Below are 21,361 nucleotides of genomic sequence, written 5' to 3' on the forward strand. Positions count from 1 at the left end.
AGGCTACAGAGAAACCCTGCCTGGAAACAAAAATTAATTAATTAATTAATTAACTTACTTATTTATTTATTTATTGTGCAATGTTCTATTACCTGCATGCCAGATTTTATTTATTTATTGTGCAATGTTCTACTACCTGCATGCCAGAAAAGGGCACCAGATCTCACTACAGATAGTTATGAGCTATCATGTTGCTAGGAATTGAACTCAGGAACAACCTCTAGAAAACCTGCCAGTGCCTTAACCTCTGAGCCATCTCTCCAGCCTCCCTCACTTCCCCTTTAAGATGGAGGGTCTCGGGTACTTGAAGCTGGCCTGCAACTCTGTAACCTGGTCTGGAACTCACTCTATAGCCAGGGATGACTTTGAATTCCTTCTGCCTCCACCTTCCCTGAAGCTACTGCTGGGATACAGATGTGTATCACTGCCCAGCTTTAAAGGATTTTATTTGTGCCACTATGACCAGCTAAATAAACCTTAGAAAAATTAAAATAAAAAAATTTAAGGGAGTAAAAAAAATCAAGTAGAAGGGCCAATTCTGTTATATTTGCTTGCTCTTTGGGAAGGCATCAGAAGTGGTCTCAAAGTCTATGGGCATCCTTAAGCATTATAGTGTAAAAGGCACACTATCATATTGGGAATAGACAGTGATAACAAAGTGCCTTCCTTAAAACTCTAAGGATGTGGTGGGGCGGTGGCGCATGCTTTTAATCAAAGCACTCGGGAGGCAGAAACAGCCAGATCTCTGAGTCTGAGGCCAGCTTGGTCTACAGAGTTCTAAAACAGCCAGAGCTATTACAGAAAAAAACCCTGTCTTGAAAACAACCTTGAAAAAATCTGGGTTCAGCCAGGTGTGTGCCATAAACCTTTAATCCCAGCACTGGGGTAGGCAGAGGCGGCAGAGGCAGGTGGATCTCTGCCCGGTCTACAAGTAGAGCCCAAAACAGCCAAGGTACACAGAGAAAAACCCTGTGTTCAAAAACAAAACAAACAAAAAAAACCTGGGTTCTGAGTTTGCTGGGTGAAAATTTTAATAGTTGCTATGGGCACAATGCTGCTGGTTCACACAGGAAAATGGTACTATCACTTAATACTGAGAGCAGCTTGAAGAGCAGGGTGTTTCAGGGAATTCTAATTCCATTTTCACAATTTGCAAGATATTCATCACCCAACATACTATGTCTGTCCTTAACCCAAATACTTCACACCAAACAGAACAAGAAAGTGCTTTCTTTTTTTGGGGGGAAAGAGGGTCACCCTACAGACCTCGATGACATCCAACTCAGGAGTCTAGCCTGCCTCAACCTCAAACAATAATTTCTGTTTGGTATTTTTGCTTGTTTTTTTCTGGGACTGGGTTTCTGGTGGGTAGCCCTGGCTGTTCTGAACGCCAGGAGTAAACAAACCTGGCTGGCCTCCAACTCACAGAAATCACCTTGCCTCTGCATCCCGAGCGCTGGGATTTAGGTGTGCAGCACCCTGCCAGCAAAGTGTTCTGCTCTAAAGCTCAGTGACCTGAATTCAGCTTGTTCATCTTCCACTGCACAAAAACAACTTCAAAAGCCAATTTCTCAGGCTATGGAACTGGCTCAGCTGGCCAAATAATTTAGTCCCACAAGTCTGACAACCTAAGTTCTATCCCAGGACTGACTCCAAAAGTTGTACTCTGGGCCAAGCATGGTGGAACACTACTGTAGTCCCAACACCCTGGAGGCAGATATGTGAATCTCTGAATTCAAGGCCGGCCTGGATCTACATACTCAGTTATAAGGCACCTACAACTAAAGTGAGAACTGTAATATAATAATAAGAGGGAAAAAAAAAAACAAAAACAGGGTATGGTGGCACACACCTTTAATCTCGGCATTTGGGAGGCAGAGGCAACCTGATGAGTTCCAGGGCTACATATTGAGACTCTAAAAAAAAAAAAAAAAAAATACAAAAAGAACCACCTCTAAATTCTAAAAAAATCAAAAAGAAAAAAGTGAGAACTTGTTCTGTAGATGAAAAAAAGACATCAAGGGAACATATGCCGTAACATTTCATATACTTACACAAATAAGTACTTTAAAAAGCAAATTTCTCGGGCTGGAGTGATGGCTCAGTGGCTAAGGGCACAGTCTGGTCTTCCGGAGGACCTGGGTTCAATTCCCAGCACCCACATGGCAGACACAAGTGTCTGTAAAGCCAATTCCATGAGATCCAACACCTTCACACCAATGCATATAAAATAAAAACTAAATAAAATTTTAAAAAAGCAAATTTCTCAATGGTGGGGCACTACCTTTAGTTCCAGCACTGGGGAGGGCAGAGGCAGGGGGACCTCTAAGTTCAAGGCCAGCCTGGTCTATAGAGCAAAGTTTCTGGACAGCCAAAACTACATGGAAAAACCCTATCTCCTGTCTCAAAAGGGGAAAAAAAAAAAAAAAAAAAGGCCACTTCTTCAAGAAGCAGAGACACAGTGATGTCAAAATCTGAGCGGTCTGCCTGGGCAGAAGTGTGAATGGAAGAATTACAATTTTTATTTTCTCTCAAATCCCCATACCTACACAAAGACAACATTTCTTCTCACATGTCATGGTTTTCCTAATTCCAAAGGCCCATAGGCAGTAGTGGCGCATGTCTATAATCCCAGCACCTGGGGAGGCAGAGGCAAGTGAACCTTGTGAGTTCGAGGCCTGCCTGGTCTACAAAGTGAGTCCAGGAGAGCCAAGGCTACACAGAGAAACCCTGTCCAAAAATAAAAAAAATAAAAAATAAAAAGCCTCACATGCATTTCATTGCAAGTGTCTGCACTGATAACAGTAATCAGGTGTGACATTCCAAAGGCAAACAATGGAGTCCGGAAACAGTTGCAAACAATTCCTTTCGGGTATCAAGTCTTGTGTGAGGTTTACTTTACAACCAAGAACAGACTAAGTTAGGATACGTTTTCTTTAGGCTGTCCCCTCCTTTGGCTGCTAAAGTCTAACTTTTCTACTGAAGCAGTTAATGTAGCTATCGTTTCTCTAGCGAGCAGAAGGTGCTAAGTTCGATTCCCTAGATTCTAGGGTCTAAAACGTGCAGGATACTATAAAGCCTGACCACAGATGTATGGTTCAAATAAACACGTTAATAAAAACAACGTGGGTGCACTGTGCCTACACTCGCCACCTGCTTAAGCATGCCTTAAAAGGTGGGTCCATCCCCGCCATTCCCTTTCACCGGTTCACACACAACTTCGGTAACACAGCTTTTAAAACTTAACAACACATCTTGTAAAATAAAAATTTTAAAAAATCGCCGTCTCCAAAAGTTTAAGACAATATTATGGATTGCAGTGTAGATAGATTTCTCTTGTCTACACAAATTAAGACTTAGTGTAAACTTCATTCAGTTACATAAACCTTAGTTACATAAAACACAGTAAAGTAACCTTCAAGGCCAACAGCAAACGAGTTTTGGAAGTAAGCTGAGCCAGGCAGGTCGCCTAGCAAACTCCCCAACAGTCCTGGGAGGACCCTAGAAACCGCCGTTGCCCTCCTACACGGCCCCCTAGGCAGCCTGGGCCGCCTGAGCCAGTGATCGCGCCTTCCATGGAAGACCTGCTTTTCGCAAGCCACCTGACCCCTTGCTTGCAGAATGCACTGAGGATGCCAGGACAGGGTGACACAGGCCTCACCGACTCCTGCGGCTCTGCGGCGGACCTCGCGCGTGCCGGGCTCAACCGCCACTGGGGACCGGGGAGCGGACCCCAGCTAAGCCCCGGGCTAGGTCTGACCCGAAACGGCTGATGCTTTCCACAAACCCAGTCTAGGAACGGCCCGAACCAGAAACACCTTAGGCCTCAGGCCTAGTCCCCAGACCACAGCTTGGACTGGAAGCCGTGCGGCCCTAGCCGGCAGTCCCGGCCCCAGCGTCGGCCCGGCTTCCCTGCTCCTGTACGGCAGGCGCCGAGCGGGCTACCCATCCGCAGGCCCTCCCGTCCCGCCGCGGCCAACCCTGCCCTCCGCCTCGGTCCGCGGACCCCTCACCGAGGACGTGGCGGCGACCGGGGGAAGTCGGGCGGCTGGTCTCCTCGCGGCCCTGGCACAGCTGGGCTGGTGGCTGTGGTGGCGTCTTCTCGCGCTTTCCTTTCTCTCTTTTTCTCGAACAACAAACAGGAAGTGCGTCACGCGGCGGCGGCGCGGCGACGTCGACTTCCGCCCGGCCCTGAAGCCACGCAAGCGCAGCAGCAGCTGTCCGCTTCCGTACGCGTCGGCTTCGACAACGTTCGTGTTGCGTTCGGGAAGATTCTGCTAAGCTGCGGACGGCAGGGCCCCGGAGAGGCTATATAGGGGAAGGCGGACGAGCGGAAAGCGCCACCCCGCGCCAGCCCTGAGCCTGGAGGCATTCAAAGCCTAAGGCGATATGTGGACAAACGGTGACTGACCCTGAGGCCTGCAGTTGCCCGGAAGCAGGCAGGGAGGAAGGACGCCTGTGACTGTGCAAACTGACCCATGAAGTTCAGAGATTGCGATCTGATAGCGTAGTGTAGCGTAGTGTGACTCACAGGCCCGTGGAGAGTTGTGGTCCCGAGGTTTGAAAGGCAGGCCAGGCCAACAAACAGTCCCGACTTCGGTCCTCCTTACAGCCCCAGGCCCCAGTCCTCACCACTTATTTGAAGCGTGAAAGGCCCCGCCATTACCAGCACAGAGTGCCTAATCCAGCGTCAGGATTTCAAATACCTTTTTACCACATGAAATTTTTTTTTCTTTGCTCTTTGTTTGTTTGTTTTTGTTTTCGAAGATGGAATTTTATTTTCCCATTGTTAAGACACTGAACCCAAGGCCTCATACATCCTAAACACTCTACCTACCGTAGAGCCCCTGTCTCAGCCCTCATTTATTTTCTGACAGGATGCCACTTAGTTGCCCCTCTGACCTTGAACTTTCCAGCTCAGACTCTCAATTAACTGAGGCTACAGGTTTGGATTACAAACCTCCACCACCACCAGATCCAGTTTACCCTGAGATGCTGAACAGAAAACATTTGGCACATTTCTTCTCCTTAAAGAGAAATAGCAGTTCCAGTTGGGCTTCCTCAAGCCTTTCCCAAAGTGGGTGGGGGTGGAGGTTCATTTGCCTAAGACACACCTTCAAATGCCATACTCAGTGTGCCCTGACTTTGAGGGCCCAGTGAACTGATTTCCTGTTACAGCCTCTGCTCATCTACATGGACAAGGCATGTAAGTTTCTGAAGCCAACAGGAGTGCTGGATATTGATGTTGATATAATGCCTTCATGTGCACAAAATTGTACACACCTTTCTCTTGTTAATAGGCCTACCCTCCATCTAATCCAGATAAAAATTACAACCGGTCGTTCTTGTAGAGTAAACTTTTGCGCTGGGCCAACAGACTGGGCTAAAAATCAAAATGGAGTCACTGGGATCAAAAATCAAACAGAAGCAAGTTACCTGTTTGTGCCGACTAGTTTTAGGTCAGTTTGATACAAGGTAATAATCAGAAAGAAGGGAAAAGGATCAGAAAAGGGATCTGGTTTGTAGGCAACCTTGTAAGGCATTTTCTTAATCAGTGATTGATGTGGGAGGGCCCAGCTCTTTCTGGAAAGGGCTACCCCTAGGCTGTTGGTTCTGGGTTCCATTAACTAAGCCCCTTGAGCCTAGCATGGTGGCCCCTGCCTTTAATCCCATCACTGGGGAGACAGAGGCAAGCAGATCTCTGTGAGTTCGAGGCCAGGTTGGTTTACAAAGTGAGTCCAGAACAGTCAAGGCTACACAGAGAAACCCTGTGTGTGTGGGGGGGGAATAGAAAGCCTCTTGAGCAAACCAGGAAGCAGCATTCCTCTACAGCCTCTGTACCAGCTCCTGCCTCCAGGTTCCAGCCTAGACTTCCCTGCATGTTGATGTTCCTCGTTATTGTGTAAACCAAATACCCCATCTCCCAAATTGCTTTGTCATGGTGTTTCAGCATTACAGCATTAGTAACCCTAATTAAAAAACGACACTTCCTTGAAAAGATTCCCCCAAATGCCCAATTTCAATTGACATGGTAATTGACGTCTTAATCCTTACATGTAGATTATAACCTCTCTTAACCTAGTTAGCCTATTGGTTGTCTTTCTATTGGTTGCCCATTATGCTAGAAAGTAAGTTTGAAAGACCCACTGTTCTTTGTGCCTCTCTTCAGCCTTTCCTTGATCAAACAATACCAAAGGAAGATTTGCCTGATTGTAGAATTGAAAATAAAGTTAATTAAGATTGAATTTAGTAACCTAGAACCCCTGCATAGATGTAGCCCATGGCAGTTCAGCCTCCAAGTAGGTTCCATAGTAATGGGGACAGGGACTGTCTCTGACATAAACTGATTGGCCTGCTCTTTGATCATCTCACCCTGAGGGAGGAGCAGCCTTACCAGGCCACTGAGGAAGACAATGAAGCCACTCCTGATGAGACCTGATAGACTAAGATCAGAGGGAAGGAGAGGAGGACCTCCCCTAACAGTGGTCTTGGGGAGGGACATGGATGGAGAAGGGGGAGGGAAGGTGGGATTGGGAGGGGATAAACTTTAATTAATAAACTTTAATTAATAAAAATAAAAATATTGAGCTTAGCTATGGTAGCACACACACACACACACACACCCTGTCTCAAAACAAAAAAAAAAAAAAAAAAAAAAAAAAAAAAAAAAAACCACTGGGCCCAGGAAGCACCAGCTGGGGCGAAGAGCAAGGCGGTGTTGACACAGGGCTCTTTAATCCCAGGACTCAGGGAGGCAAATCTCTGTGGGTTGCAGGCCAGATTACACAGAGAAACCCTGTCTCAAAAAAGGGGAAAAAAATTAGAGGTAATAGTCACAAATTATTTTACAGAGTAGCACTCACGGGGAGACAGAGGCAGCGGGTTCTCTCAGTTCCAGACCAGCTTAGTCTGCATAGTGAGTTCCAGGACAGCCAAGACTACACAGAGAAACCCTGTCTCCCAGATGGGGGTGGGATGAGAGACACAGGAAAGTCTCCTTATTCCACCATCACTGAAGACTCTGGGCCTGCTCACTAAATTACAGTGCCAGCCATCTTTTTTTTTTTTTTTTTACATTTATTTATTGTGTTCTTGTGTGACAGTCATTCTCAACTAACTAGTAAATTCAATGTCAGCTGGAACTACATAAGATGCTGTCTCAAACAAAAAATGCAGCTGAAGCTGGCCTTAAACTCCTGATCCTCCTGCCTCCACTTCCTAAATGCTGGGATTATAGGTTTGTGTCAGCCTAAGGGGTTAGAAATAGTTTTGGGGCTGGAGAGATGGCTCAGTGGTTAAGAGCACTGTCTGCTCTTCCAGAAGTCCTGAGTTCAATTCCCAGCAACTACATGGTGGCCCACAGCCACCTATACTGGGGTCTGATGCTCTCTTCTGGCATGCAGGTGTTCATGCAGAAAACTCATACATAAAACAATAAATAAAATCTTAAAAAAAGAAAGAAAATCAGCAAGCATTCTTTAAAGCAAAAAAGATTAAAAAAAAAAAAAAAAGAAAGAAAGAAAGAGTTTTGACAATGAAGATGGCCAGAGACTGACCCCTGCTTCTGGTAATCCTGTAAATGACCGTAAATGACCGTCTGGGTTCTCACCTTAGGTTTCTCTTGAGCCAGAGCCACCCTCGTCTTCTCTCAATAGACTTTTAGTCTCCACGTTGGAGTATGCGTTAGCAATCAACAGTTTCCCCGCTCTGCTGAGAAGCTCAGGAAGATAAATAGAGGGAACAGACCCCAACAAAAGAAATGGGAGTGTTTGTAATGAATTCCACCAGAGAACTGATCTGCCCAGTCCTAGCATGCTCAAGGACTCAGTCCCAGCAACACACACACACACACACACACACACACACACACACACACAGGTTCACCTCTGAGTAAATAAGATTTTCACACTGAGCTAGAAAGTAAAGAGATTCCTGTTTCCAGAGGTGTCCAAGCAAAGATTACAGTGGATAATATGTCCTGAAAGTCCAGGGTCCATCACACTTGGCTTCCTTCACCATCATCAATCTGTGTTCTTATTCCTTTTTTATTTATTTTTATTTCATGTGCATTGGTGTTTTGCCTGCCTGTGTGTCTGTGTGAGAGTGTCAGATTCCTTGGAACTGGTTACAGATAGTTGTGAGCTGCATGTGGTTCCTGGGAACTGAACCTGAGTCCTCTGGAAGAGCAGCCAGTGCTTTTTTTTTTTTTAATTGTATGATTTTTAAATTTTTTTAATCTTAATTTTTATTAATTACAATGTATTCATTTTGTAGCTCCCTGTAGCTCCCTCCCTCCCCCACTCCCCAACCAGTGCTCTTAACCACTGAGCCATCACTCCAGGCCCTGTGCACTTATTATTTGTGGGTGCAGAAAGTTGAGCACCAGTGGCCAGCAGAAATGGAGTGACCCAAGGCAGGCTCACAGCAGAAGTCCTTGTATCGTTGTAAGCTTGTGGGGAAATTGCTCACATTCACACATCCAAGCTGTCTGTGGGCACCCAGAAAACACTCACATTTGGACTAACCACATGAAGCACCAGCAGAGTGCTATGTAAATGACAAAGTATTCTGGCTGCCTCCTGAGGGTCCTCCAGCCCCAGCCTCAGGGAACTAGCAAGGCTGACTTGTGTTTCTTTGAGACAGAGTCCCACATGGGCCAGGTTGATCTCTCCCTCACTGAGTGGCAGAAGAGGACCTAGAACGCCTGACCTAGAATGCAGGTCCTTCCTGCCTCCGCCACACAAATTGAGACTTCAGGCATGTACCATCCATCACTTGAGTATCTCTTTTCAAATGCACACAATTCTAGAGAGGCCAGATTTTAATAAAAGTGCTGAGAATGTGGGAAGCTCCCAAGCAGTCCCTTTCATTTTTCTGTGGGTGTTAGCGTGCAGGAGATTCAGCTGACCTGCCTTCAGGGACCTAGCCATTGCTTATGTCATCACCTGCCGCTGCCAGGTATGCCAAGTGTGTGCAGGATATAAGCCACTCCTGTTCTCTCCCTGTTCCAGCGTCTCTCTGTTCCCTCCATTTTATTTCCTCTCTATTCTAGATGTCCCCTTCATCTCCATCCCTGCACCCTCTCTCGGCCCCCACCACTCATTACTTGCTCTCTCGCTGCCTCTACACCTACCTGCCTTGGTGACCCCTCACCACATCAGCGTTATATATCTTAAGACTAGGACCCTAAGCAAACGCCATTCTACCATGACATTCATTTGGCATGAAATAAACCAGATGTAAGGTAAAAGGGGCCTTGGAAATTGGTAGAGGGGGACTCCATTGCCCAGACCATAGAAGAGGCTTCCCAGCTGTTCTGGGTTCTCAGAAGTGAGAAAAGGTATGAAGATGTCCTCACCCACCCCCAACTTGCTTAGCACCCAGAAGGAGGAGGAGTCTTTTGTCTTGCCTATCAGAGTTCCAAAGGCCAGCTAACTTTGCACTGCAGAGTAAGAATGAAAGTGAATGCACTGTTCTCTGAACACTTTGACCCGGGAAATGACAAGCACAGAAGACATGAAGGTCCGTGCCCTGAATTCCTGTGTGGCTCCTGCTCATGTGGGGAATACATCTCTTCAGAAAGAACCCTTCAGAATGGCCTCTTGTTTGCTTGCTTTGTTCTACCACCAAGGTAGAACAAATTTGGGCAGACCTCTTTTCTAATTGACTTTTAGCCCTACGAGGTGGTTGTCCAGGACTGATAACCTACAGGCATGAGTTCTCACCCTTCCTTTACTTTCCTCCACCTCTCCCTCTGCCTTCCCCACTCTCAATCCTCCCACCACTGGCATGAACCAAGGAGCTGGACCTATTGACAAGTAGAAGATTTGTATGTTTGCACGCTCCAAGGCACAGCAGGGTACCCTATTCTCCTACTGCCAAAAACACAAGCAATTCATCGAGGCAGCACAAAAAAGGCAAGGCCAGTTATAAGGCACTGAGAAGGAATAGGACCCTTCACCCCAGACCCCAGGGTCTGGCTGAAGCCTCTTGCCAGATGATGGTTAAGAATTCTAACACAGGGCAGCTGGGCAGTGGTGGCACACACCTTTAGTCCCAGCACTCAGGGAGGCAGAGGCAAGTGGATCTCTGTGAGTTCGAGGATGACCTTGTCTACAGAGCAAGTTCCAGTACTGTCAGAGCTATTACACAGAGAAACCATGTCTCTAACTAACTAAATGAATGAATGAATTCTAGCACCGTGTCTGAAGAGATGGCTCAGTAGTTAAGACTATTAGTTGATCTTCCAGAGGACCTGAGTTCAATCCCTAGCACTCACATCAGGTAATTCAGAAGTGCCTGTAACTCAGCTCCAGGGGATGTGATACACTTTTCTGACATGTGCACATATATGTGGGTTATCCTCCTTAGCTCCTCTCTTTGAAAAGACACAAGTTATCAAATCTATGTCAAAGTCTTTTTTTTTTAGGCTGGAATGAACACATATTTAATCCCAAAATTTGATCGGCAGGGGCAGAGGAACTATGTGACTTCAGTCCATCCAAGACTACAGAATGAGACTGTCTCATAAAAATAAAATAAAGATTACGAGCATCACTTGAATATAGTTCTCTAAAAAGAAATCCTCAGGCTGTAAACACAGGCAGTACTGATATTACTACCTCCATTCTCCTTTTAAAATCTTTTAAATTATTTATTTATTTTTGTTTGTTGTTTGTTTGTTTGAGGCAGGGTCTTACTGTTTTGCTAAGTAATCCTGGTTGACAACAGATAATCCTCATGCCTTAGCGCCTGGAGTTCAGAGACTACAGTTGTGAGCCACCATATTCAACATCCCTTGACCTTAACCATTTGGAAAAAGTGTTCACAGATCTGGGAGGGTAAGACAGAGCTCCAGGCAAGCCCTGTGTGCACAAGCTCCTGGGTGATTCAGCCTCCTGAAAACAATATTCTCAGTGTCCACAAAGACACACAAACAGAGCTAATTTTTCTTTACAAAAAGGTTTTGCCAACAAAGTGTGGTGGTGTACTCCTTTAATCCAGGCACTCTGAAGGCAAAGGCAGGTGCATCTCTGTGAGTTCAAGGACAGCCTGGTCTATAAAGTGAGCCCAGGACAGCCAAGGCTACACAGAGAAACCCTATCTCAAAAAAAAAACAACCAAAAGGTTTGCCATAACCCAAAACTGGCTAGCACTAGCAAGCACACCAGAACAGAAAATTCACTAAGTTTTTATTATTGTTTTGTTTGTTTTGTTTTTTTTTTTTTAAGACAGGGTTACCCTGTGTCATGGCCTTGGCTGTCCTGGTTTAAATATTTTTTCAAGATGTATTTATTTATTTTATGTGTATGAGTGTTCTATCTGCATGTACACCTGCATGCCAGAAGAGGACATCAGATCCCAGTATACTTGCTGGGAATTGAACTCAGGACCTCTGGAAGAGCAGTGTTCTTAGCCATCTCTCCAGAGCTAATTTTATTATTGTTGTTGTTGTTGTTGTTAAATCAAAGATAGCTAGATTGCTAAGGGCCAATATTCCACAAATCTTTCCCACCTTGCAAAACTTTTTTGCCCATCTTCTTCCCCCAACCTCCAGACAGGGTTTCTCTGTGTAGCCTCTGCTTGGCTGTCCTGGACTTGATTTGTAAACCAGGCTGGCCTCACAGAGATCCACCCAGGCTCTATGCATTTTTTATCTTTCCAACCTAGTAAAACTTTGTTCATACAAAATCACCACAGCCTTCCTGAAACATGATGACCCAGACTTCCCCTGTCTTCTTTTCTTTACACCAACTCTTTTAGAACTAGCCAGTCACAAGACAGTGAAGAGGTGAGATTGTCCCAGCCAATGGGGAAAAGACACACTCAGCACTTGTGTTAGGATAAAAACCTAGCTGGGCATTGGTGGTGCACTCCTTCAGTCCCAGCATTTGGGAGGCAGAGGCAGATGGATCTTTGTAAATTCCAGGCCAGCCTGGTCTACAGAGTGAGTTCCAGGAGAGTCAAGGCTACACAGAGAAACCCTGTCTCAAAAATTAAAAAAAAAAAAAAAAAAAAAAAAGTAGGTTATAGATGTGATATCTCCCCTCTGGGTATTTTTCATAGGATTGGGATTGGAAATGGGTGCTCTGTAACCTCGATGCTAGCTCTTGGTATAGATGCTTTGCGCTGAGCTCCTGCATAGGACCCCAGCAGAGTAAATCAGTCAGTCATAGGAAATGCCCCCAAATTAAACAAACTTAATAACAGAGTCCCAAGCAGACCAGCTCTTCCTGAAAATGGAGCCTTTGGGGACAGTGACTAGGAAGTCCCCATTCTCTAAGGCTCACAGAAAGGAACTCAAGCTAGCCACTGCTCCCATGTTTCAAACACCTATTGTTTAGCTATTGCCTAGTGGAGTGCCCCTCCGTTTTTGCCTTTTTGTTTTGTTTTTAAGTTTTTAGTTTTTCGAGACAGGGTTTTTCTGTGTAGCCCTGGCTACCCTGGACTCGCTTTGTAGACCAGGCTGGTCTCAAACATGTTTCCCAGGGAAGCTGAAAACTCCCCATGAAGCCAGGAGATAGTCCTACTTTCAGTTCCCAAGGGTTGAGATTGCAGGTGCCTCATCATGCTTGGCTACTGGGGGCTTTTTTCCCCCCTAGATAGGGTCTCATCCTATAGATTAGGATATGCTGAAATTTACAGCGGTCTTCTTGCATGAGCCTCTTATGCCTTCACGGCGTTTGGACCCACCTGTGTCTGCCTAAGAAGTTCTGGGCTTAAAGGCTTCCTTTTTCTCTTATTCATAGGATGCATCAGACACCTGCTTGGATATTTCTAGTTTTGTTCTTTGAGACAAGGTCTTACTATGAAGCCATGCTAGCTTGGTTCATGGCCATCCACCAGCTTCTGCCACCTGAGTCTTGGGATTGAAGGTTAAAGGCATGGGACACAATGCCCAGCTGTCCTTTGTCCTTATAAGCACAGCATTCCTGGGAAGGTTAGAGGACAACTTCCAGGAGTCTCTTGTTTTCTTTCACTTTATTGAAACAGGGTCTCTCTTGCCATTCTGCCACTGTTCTGTGTACTCCAGAATAAGTTTTTATAGGTTCTAAAGATTCCGCTCAGGCCGCCGGACTTGCACAACAGGCACCTGCTGAGCCTTCTCCTTAGCCCTCTCTGGTCTGTTTTCCCTGTCCAGTCCTCTCAAGCTCCCAGTCATTGTGCTACGTGACTAGATCCTAAGATAGTCCAGACAAGTCACCTGGTGCAATGTCCCACACAGAGCCTCTGTCAACTCCTTCCTTGTGATTATTCATCTAACTGAAACAGACTGAGCTGTCAATGAAGATGACTTCCGGTAAAGCTTCTGTCTGTTTAAGAAGAGTGCCCCAGAGGAGACATGGTAGACCAAGACTTAAAATTCCAGATGCTAGGCTCAGCTTAGGTTTTTGCTGTCCAGCCTGTCTGCTCTTAATCTGGAGACACAAAGTACTTCCCACTTTTGCTTTCTCACTGATGGAAGTAAACCTTGATTACTCATTACTCCATTGCTCTGTCTCTGCCCTGGTGCAAATCCTCCTCAGAGGCCACAAAAACCAAGACTGCAGCTAGAGCTGGGATGAGAGGGGATGAGGGAGGAGACGTCTTTCCTCATCCCTGATAGTTACTTGTCCTTTTATAGCAGGAGCAAGAGTATTCCTGGAAAGAAGCTGTGTTTGCAAAGGCTGATTGAATAAAACTTCAATGGCTGTGGAGAGTAGGGAATGATGCAAGTCCAGAGCTTAATTGCAGTTTATATTTTGGGCTATCTTTAGTCCATTAAATAACCATTCCTTGATCCCCTCTGTAACATCCCCAACATTATGATGAAGAGAAAAAATCCTTTGGAATGTCCTATTTAACAAATCCTTATGCTATGCTAATCAAAGCTTTTAGTTAGCTGCTGAATGCTGTTAGTTAGCAGCTATAGCCAAGCGTTCTCTGATGTTTCTACCAATGTATTTTATTTTTCAGGTTTTTGTTTGTTTTGCTTTGTTTTTAGACAGTGTCTCCCTGTGGAGCCCTGACCGTCCTAGAACTCATTATGTAGACCAAGCTGACCTCAAACTTAGAGATCCACCTGCCTCTGCCTCCCAAGTGCTGGGAAAGATCTGTGGATAGTGTCACAAAATCACATACTTGCCTACAATTTTTTTCTGTCTTTTTGTATTATATTATTATTAATTATTATTAGAGAGTTTGTGGTGTCTGAGGCTGGCTCCCAGGGCCTCTGGCACTCTAAGCAGGAACTGAGATCCACCCCTGAGCAGCACCCAGCCCTGATTCATTTCCTGTTTGAGATGCTGAATTGGAAGGTATGAAGGTCAGAGCCTGGGTCCTAACAAGCTAGTCCTAGCCATAAGTCCTCAACATACCAACTAAACAGACTAGTAAGCGCAGAAAGCAGAGAAAGATTAATTCAGTGTGTCCACAATGAAAAGAGAGACAAACAAAGGGGGCCAATGGTGTCCCCCCATGCTGTTTCCAGGGTACCAACATCAGGTTTAGGGAGTGTTTGCTGGTTTGTTTGAGACAAGGTCTCATAGCCCTGGCTGTCTATGTAGACGGAGCTGGCCTCAAACTCACAGACATCTGCTCTCCCTTGCTGAAATTAAAATCTAAGACACCATGCCCATTGAGGTTGAGGTTTACCCGTTAAGTTTAGGGTCGGCACAGGAGGTATGCATAGATAAAAGTCCTGTTGCGGTGAGGTCCCCTCATCACTGACCATCATTATCTCAGCTCCAGTCTCTCTGTCAAAGCCATCTGACACATTAGGATTTTGTTTAAAAAATTTCCTGGAAAAAAAATTTTTTTTTTCCTGGGCTGGAGAGAAGGCTCAGCGGTTAAGAGCACTGGCTGTTCTTCCAAAGGTCCTGCCTGAGTTCAATTCCCAGCAATCACATGGTGGCTAACAACCATCTATAGTGAGATCTGGCGACTTCTTCTGGCATGCAGGCAGGATATTGTATAAATGATAAATAAATAAATCTTTTTTAAAAAATTCCTAAATAAATTCTCTTCAGATTGCTAAGAGAGCTCTAGCCTTCCTGGGGAAATTTTAATTCTTTAGAGTCAATTGTTTTGTCACTGGTAATGCTGTAGGGCATAGGCCAGAAGAATAGCTCTACACTGCTGCCTGCAATGGCCTGAGGGTTTTTTGTTTGTTTGTTTGTTTTGTCTTTTAAGAGGCCTCTACTCAGCCCGACACCAAAGGCATTCTGAGAGGCAGAGGCAAGTGGATCTCTATGAGTTTGAGGCCAGCCTGATCTACAGAGCAATTTCCAGGACAGTCAGGGCTACACAGAGAAACCCTGGGAGGGGAGGGGGCTCTACTCAGGTAAGACTGGATTCTTGATTTTGAAGAAAAAGAATTTCAGAACAAGCTAGTACAGAATTATCGAAAGGAAATTTAAAAGAAAAAATGTTTAAGATAAATTTATTTTATGTGTATGAGTGTTTCGCCTGCACATATGTATGTGCACCACATACCTGCAGTACCTATAAAGGTCAGAAGGTGTTAAGAACCCTGGAACTAGGTCATGGATAGCTGTGAGCCACATGTAGGTGCTGGGAAGCAAACTCAGGTCCTCTGCAAGAGCAGTAAATGCTCGTAACTGCTGAGCCATTGCTCTCATCAGACTTGAAAGGAAATTTTAACATCAGTATGCTTGAAAGAGAAACATCCAGGAACAGGGAGAGACATATCTGAAAACTGTGGGCCTCTCAAGAGACAGTCCCTCAAGTATTTTTGGGCTTTTTGTTTGTTTGTTTGTTTGTTTGTTTTGTTTTGTTTGATTTGGTTTGGTTTTGCAAAGGTTTCTCTGTGTTGCCTTGGCTGTTCTGGATTCACTTTGTAGACCAGGCTGGACTAAAACTCACAGAGATTCACCTGCTTCTGCTGCTCTAGAGCTTAAGCCACCACCTCCTAGCTTGTTTTGTTTTGTTTTGAGACCCTGTCTTAAAACAGAGAGAGAGAGAGAGAGACAAAGGGGGTGGGGGGAAGAAGGGAGAGAGGAAAGGAAAAGAAGCTGCTTGTGTTATGCCCAGATCTTAAGGTCTCAAAGACCACCAGGAGCTGGACCACATATGTAAGAGCAAAGAGCTGTATTCAGGGTTAAACCAGGTCTCTTCACAGGTCACCAATGCGGTGGATCAGAGAGGAGAGCCCCGAGCAGGATAGGATTTTTATTGGGGTTTGAGGAAGGACCCGGAAATTCTGGCTTAACAGTTACAGGACTGAGTGACGTTCAGCAAGGGCAAGCTTGTTGCAAAGTGGTTGGCTAACATAACATTGAGGGAGCTATTTTTAGACCTCAGGACCGTTAGGTATTTTCTGTGCCAAGAAGTGTTCTACTACAAGGTTGGTGGGCTGCTCCGCACAAACGCCCCACCCTGTGCTAAGATACCTTCCCATTCTTGTGATTATCCTCAGGCTGTTCCTTAGGCAGGGAATCTTGTTTCTGGAATGACCTTGTTTCTGGAATTGGTGGCCTATGGCCTAGTTCCTGGTGACCTTGGGGTAGAGTCCCTAGTTCCTAGTGACTTTTGGGTGATCTTGTTTAGGCCTAGTTCCTGGTAGCCTTTGAGGGTATCAGGCCTGGTACTCTCATTTGCGACATGCTCAAAGCCCTGGGTTCAATTTTAAGCACCACATAAAATCTAGAATAAATATTGCACACACGTAATCCCGGCCCTTGGGAGATGGTGGCAGTAAGATCAGGAGTTCAAAGTCATCCTCAGCTACATAACAAGTTTGAGGCCAGCCTGGGCTACATGAGACCCTGTCTCAAAAATACTATATTTTTGTTTGCTTTTTGAAACAGGGTTTCTCTATGTAGCCCAGGCTATCCTAGAACTTACTCTATAGACCAGCCTGGCCTCAATCTCAGAGATCTGCCAGCCTCTGCCTTCTGAATGCTGAGATTAAAGGTTTGTGCCACCACCACCCAGCTTTTTTATTAAAGGAGACAAAAGACGGCCTACCTAATGGGTCTTATACACACTCCCAGATAGGTCCCATCCCAGTTTCCCACCTAAAAGTCTGATGACATAAAGAGAACACTGAATGTAAAGAAGGGCCAACTCCCCCACAGTTTACTCCTCATTTACAGTGTGTGATCTAAAACGAGTCACATGGCATCACACAAAGTGTGTGGCTGGCAGTACGATCTTGAGAATCCCTTAGTCACAAGGACTTGCTCCTGACCTGAGGATCAACAGCATTCAGCGAAGCATTCAGTGCTTCCTATTGCAGACTTCTAGAAAGCAGCAGAAAGGGTGAGGATGCTATTCTCCAGCTGACCCTGACACAGCTGGCAGCAGGATAAAATTAGGAGGGCCCTTCCCACTACTGTACATAGACTCATCTGCAGCCCCTAGCCTAATAGCGTAAGTCTGTCTGGTCTAGCCAGGTAATAAAATGTTTGTTTGTTTGAGACAGTGTTTCTCTTTGTAACCCTGGCTGTCTCAGGACTCATTCTGTAGACCAGGCTGGAGTTAGATCAATGCCTCTGCCTCCCAAGCGCTGGGACTAAAAGGCATGCACCACCACTGCCTAGCAAAATCAGTTTTATTACAGTAAGAAGAAGGGGTGCTAGAGAAATGTCTCAGTGATTAAAAGCACTGGCTGTTCTTCCAGAGGACTTGGACTTGTTAACCACCAAACATGGTGGCTAAGAACTATCTGTCACACCAGTTCCAGGGGATTTGAAGCCCCCTTCTGGTTTGTATGAGTACCAGGCACACATATGGTACACAGACATACACATGAAGGCAAAAAACGCTCATATGCATAAAATGAAATCAGATAGAGTCCTGGTTCCTTCTATTATTTTAGGTATATGATGTTTTGTCTGCATGTGTATCTCCGTGACACATGCATGCCCGCTAGAAAAGGGTGTTGGATTCCCTGAAACTGGAACTATGAACAGTTATAAGCCACCACACGGGTGCTGAGTACTTAACTGGGGTCCTTTGCAAAGGCAATATGTGCTCTTAGCCACTGAGGGTCTTAACCACTGAGCCATCTCTCTACCCCATTCCCCTCCCTTTAAAATTATTTGGATGAGTGTGCATAGATTTGTACACACACTGATCTCTACTTGGGAGCTGCCGGGAGGATGTTAGACTTGAGAGCTGAACTCAGGTCCTGCAGAAGTACGCATTCTTAATTGCTGAGTCATCTCTCCAGCCTCGGCAGTGAGGTCACCTGAGCCCTGCTCCTATCTCCTCAGCTGGTAAAATGACAAAAGGCTCACCAAGTTGGGCAAAAGTGCTTGTACAGTTTCAGATCTGTGAGGACTGTGTGCTGAGAAGTTTGAGACGTAAATGGCTCAGACAAGGACATAACACATGTCACCCTGTGTGAGCATGACACTGTTGGCCTCAGCATACCGCTCTTGGCACAGCTGCCTCAAGCCTTTTTTTGGGTTTTATTGTTTTCTTCCAGCCACATGTAGTCGAGACTGTTCCTGAGCTCTTGATCCTCCTACCTGCGCCTCCAGAGTGCTGGGATTACAGGTGGTAGGTGCCATAACCAGCTCAAAGACATCTGTGTGTGTTGCCTGGGACCCTCAGAGGCCTAACCAGGATGTCAGATCTCATGAGAGTGGAATTACAGATAGCTGTGAGCCACCATATGGGTGCTGGGAATTGAACCTGAGTCCTCCGGAAAGGTAATAAGTATTCTTATCCACTGAACCATCTCTCCAGCCCCTCAAAGACATTGTTAAGTCAGACATAATCAATGGAGTCTGATAACAATTCATGAGACAATTCCTAGCACCTACACGGCAGCTTACAACTGTCAGTAACTTCAGTTCCAATGGCTCCAACACCCTCACAGGCATACATGCAGGCAAAATGCCAATGCACATAAAATAAAATTAAATAAATCATTAAAGAACAAATTCTACCTCAGGAAAGCCAGCTCCAAAAGGAGCCTAAGAACAGAAAGATCCTGTTTCCCTTCATTTGTTACTTTACTTCAGAGAGAAATACATTTCAAGTGGGAAAATTACAGCAGCTGTGTTGCTCATTCATGAGAATGAAGTCACAATGGTCTCATTGTTAGGATGCCAAGGTGACAAGCGATGAAGCCCAACAATGACTCTCATCCTCTCCTGGGATTCCAGCTCAGGGTTAATGAACCTGAAAAGAACACATAAGTCCCAAGCTGCTTTGCCAGGCTAATGCGACTGACTCTTCTGGTCACTTGAGTGCAGAGCTTCAGTGCCACTCCAGAACAGTCTTACCCCATCTGCTCAGGCTCCCCCAAACTGTCAGTCAGGCTGCACATAACCGCAGCTTCTGGTGTGGCAGTAGGAGGTACACAAGGTCCAGATGCCTCTGCAGGGAGGGGGGGCTAGACCTACAGAGTCTGTCAAGCTGCACGGCCAGCTTTCCGGGACAGATGGAGCCTGGTCACAGCTCCTCTGGGGGTGGGCTACATTTTTGTGGGGTGGATGTGGGGAGATGGGGAACCCAAGACACAGATCACCTGGGTTGGAGAGCTTTGCATTCCAGAGCAGATTAGATAAGGTAGGGATTGTAAAAACCAAAAAAGAAAAAACAAACAAACAAACAAACAAAAAAACCCTCCCAGGTCAAAGCTCTTGGCTAGCATTCCTGTAGCCAGGCTTGGCCATATAAATAAGGAGGGCTGGTGGAAGAGGTAACATAATTAGGAGCATTTTCAGAAATTTTATTTTTGGCAGTGGTACTGAGGGTTTAACCTAGGGTCCCACGCATGCCAGACTCCTAAACCCCAGCTCTTTCCTTTCTCATTTTTTCTTCCTTGCTTTCTCCTTCCTTCCTTTTCTCCTTCCTCTCTTTCTTGTGAGAGGGTCTCACGTAGCCCAGGCTGACCTTAAAGTTTCTACATGACTAAAGATAACCTTGAACTTCTGATTCTCTTGTAGCCTTTGATATGAAGGAGCTATATACAATGCATTCTTAGCACCGTGTAGCTGAGACACTGGTATATCTAAAGCCAGGCCCTGTCGTTGTAGAGGTCTGGGCCAACATCACTTGTGGATACTGACATAAGAGACGGAAGCGCATTCAGGGTTCCACCACAGCACATGAAATAAAACATAGCTCTTGCTTCACGGGAGTAAGAGTTCCTTCTGAGCCAGTCGGTGGTGGTGCACACATTTAATCTCAGCACTTGGGAGGCAGAGGCAGGCTGATCTCTTTAGTTTGAGGCCAGCCAGGTCTACAGAGCTGGTCTACAGGTCTACATAGAAACCCTGTCTCAAAGGACAAAAACAAAACAAAAAAAAAAAAAACAAAGAAAAAAAAGTTCCTTCTGAGCAGAATGAATGAGTGGAACACAGACTCAGTTTGCCTCAATTGTTACCATATAGGCAGCCAGCTTCTGGGTTGCCTAGAAACCTATGATGTCATCAGGTGCCGCTGCCAGGTGCCAGGTGTGTGGTTCAGCTACACACCAGATATGAAAGGATCAACCCACCACCTCTCTCGTGCACTCTCTGCTTAGGTTTCTCTCCTTTCCTGTGTCTGGGGCATGCTCCTCCCCCCCCATGTCTCTCACTCTGTCTCTCTCAGCCCTCATGGCTCACTTAGGCCCTAACTAACTCCCTTCCCCTTCCTCAAATAAATCTCTTCATATCCAGATCTTAGTGTGTGTCTGCTTTTTTAAATCTATCCTAACACCAATGGCATAGGTGGAAGTGGTTGCATGAACTTTTATAGTCATAAATCAATGCATTTAGCAGTTACATAGGTGGGGACATCAGGGAGGACAATTACAGCAAAATAGGGACATCTCTGCTATAGGTCTCAGGCTAACAGGTAACTGGTAACAGTTGGGTTGGTGGAAGATGATGGTCTAAGTTAATGTACCCCAAAGGTTTTGAAACACTTAGCAGTTGTTTTCACTGAAAAGTGTTGATTTTTCACTTTGGTCCCTGAACAAACTGAATGAAGGTTTGGGCAAGGCTGCTCATACCTGTATACAATCCTTGGAAAGCTGAGGCAGGAGAATCAGTGAGTTCTAGGCCAATTTAGACTACCTAACTTTTTTTCTTTTTTAATGTTTGCTTGTTTTGTTTCTGGGAGACAGGATGGCCAGAGCTGTCCTGAAACCTAAGGATCTCAAGCTGCTCTGGGACTCAGAGATCCTCCTATGTCTGCTTGCAGAGTGCTGGGATTAAAAGCCTGTGCCACCACACCTAGGCCACAACGCCAAGCCCTAAAACAAAACAGTGAGCCATCTCTTCATTTAGTGTCTGGGCCCTTTACTTCAGCTGAAGATGCAGATCAACAGAGATAAGCATGTCCTAGAGCTGAGGTCACCTTGGTGAGGACAATTTTTCCACTAGGATGAAGGTACACCCTAAAGCAGAAGGGATCA

General features: G+C 45.6%; 1 protein-coding gene across 5 annotated transcripts in view; it reads right to left on the reverse strand.

Moving 5' to 3' along the window:
- Dnajb6 (DnaJ heat shock protein family (Hsp40) member B6) overlaps positions 1 to 4,216 on the reverse strand; it is a 57,658-nt gene extending 53,442 nt beyond the window's left edge. For 4 of the 5 annotated variants that reach the window (XM_021661967.2, XM_060373939.1, XM_060373938.1 and 1 more), the window contains exon 1: positions 4,014 to 4,169. The gene's annotated coding sequence lies outside the window, so the exon portion shown is untranslated. Of the gene's footprint in view, positions 1 to 4,013 lie in introns of all 5 variants that reach the window. The other variant, XM_021661968.2, reaches the window with a different exon arrangement.
- Positions 4,217 to 21,361: the final 17,145 nt, after the last annotated feature.

Source organism: Meriones unguiculatus, chromosome 21 (assembly GCF_030254825.1).
Source record: "Meriones unguiculatus strain TT.TT164.6M chromosome 21, Bangor_MerUng_6.1, whole genome shotgun sequence".
Lineage (NCBI taxonomy): Eukaryota > Metazoa > Chordata > Mammalia > Rodentia > Muridae > Meriones > Meriones unguiculatus.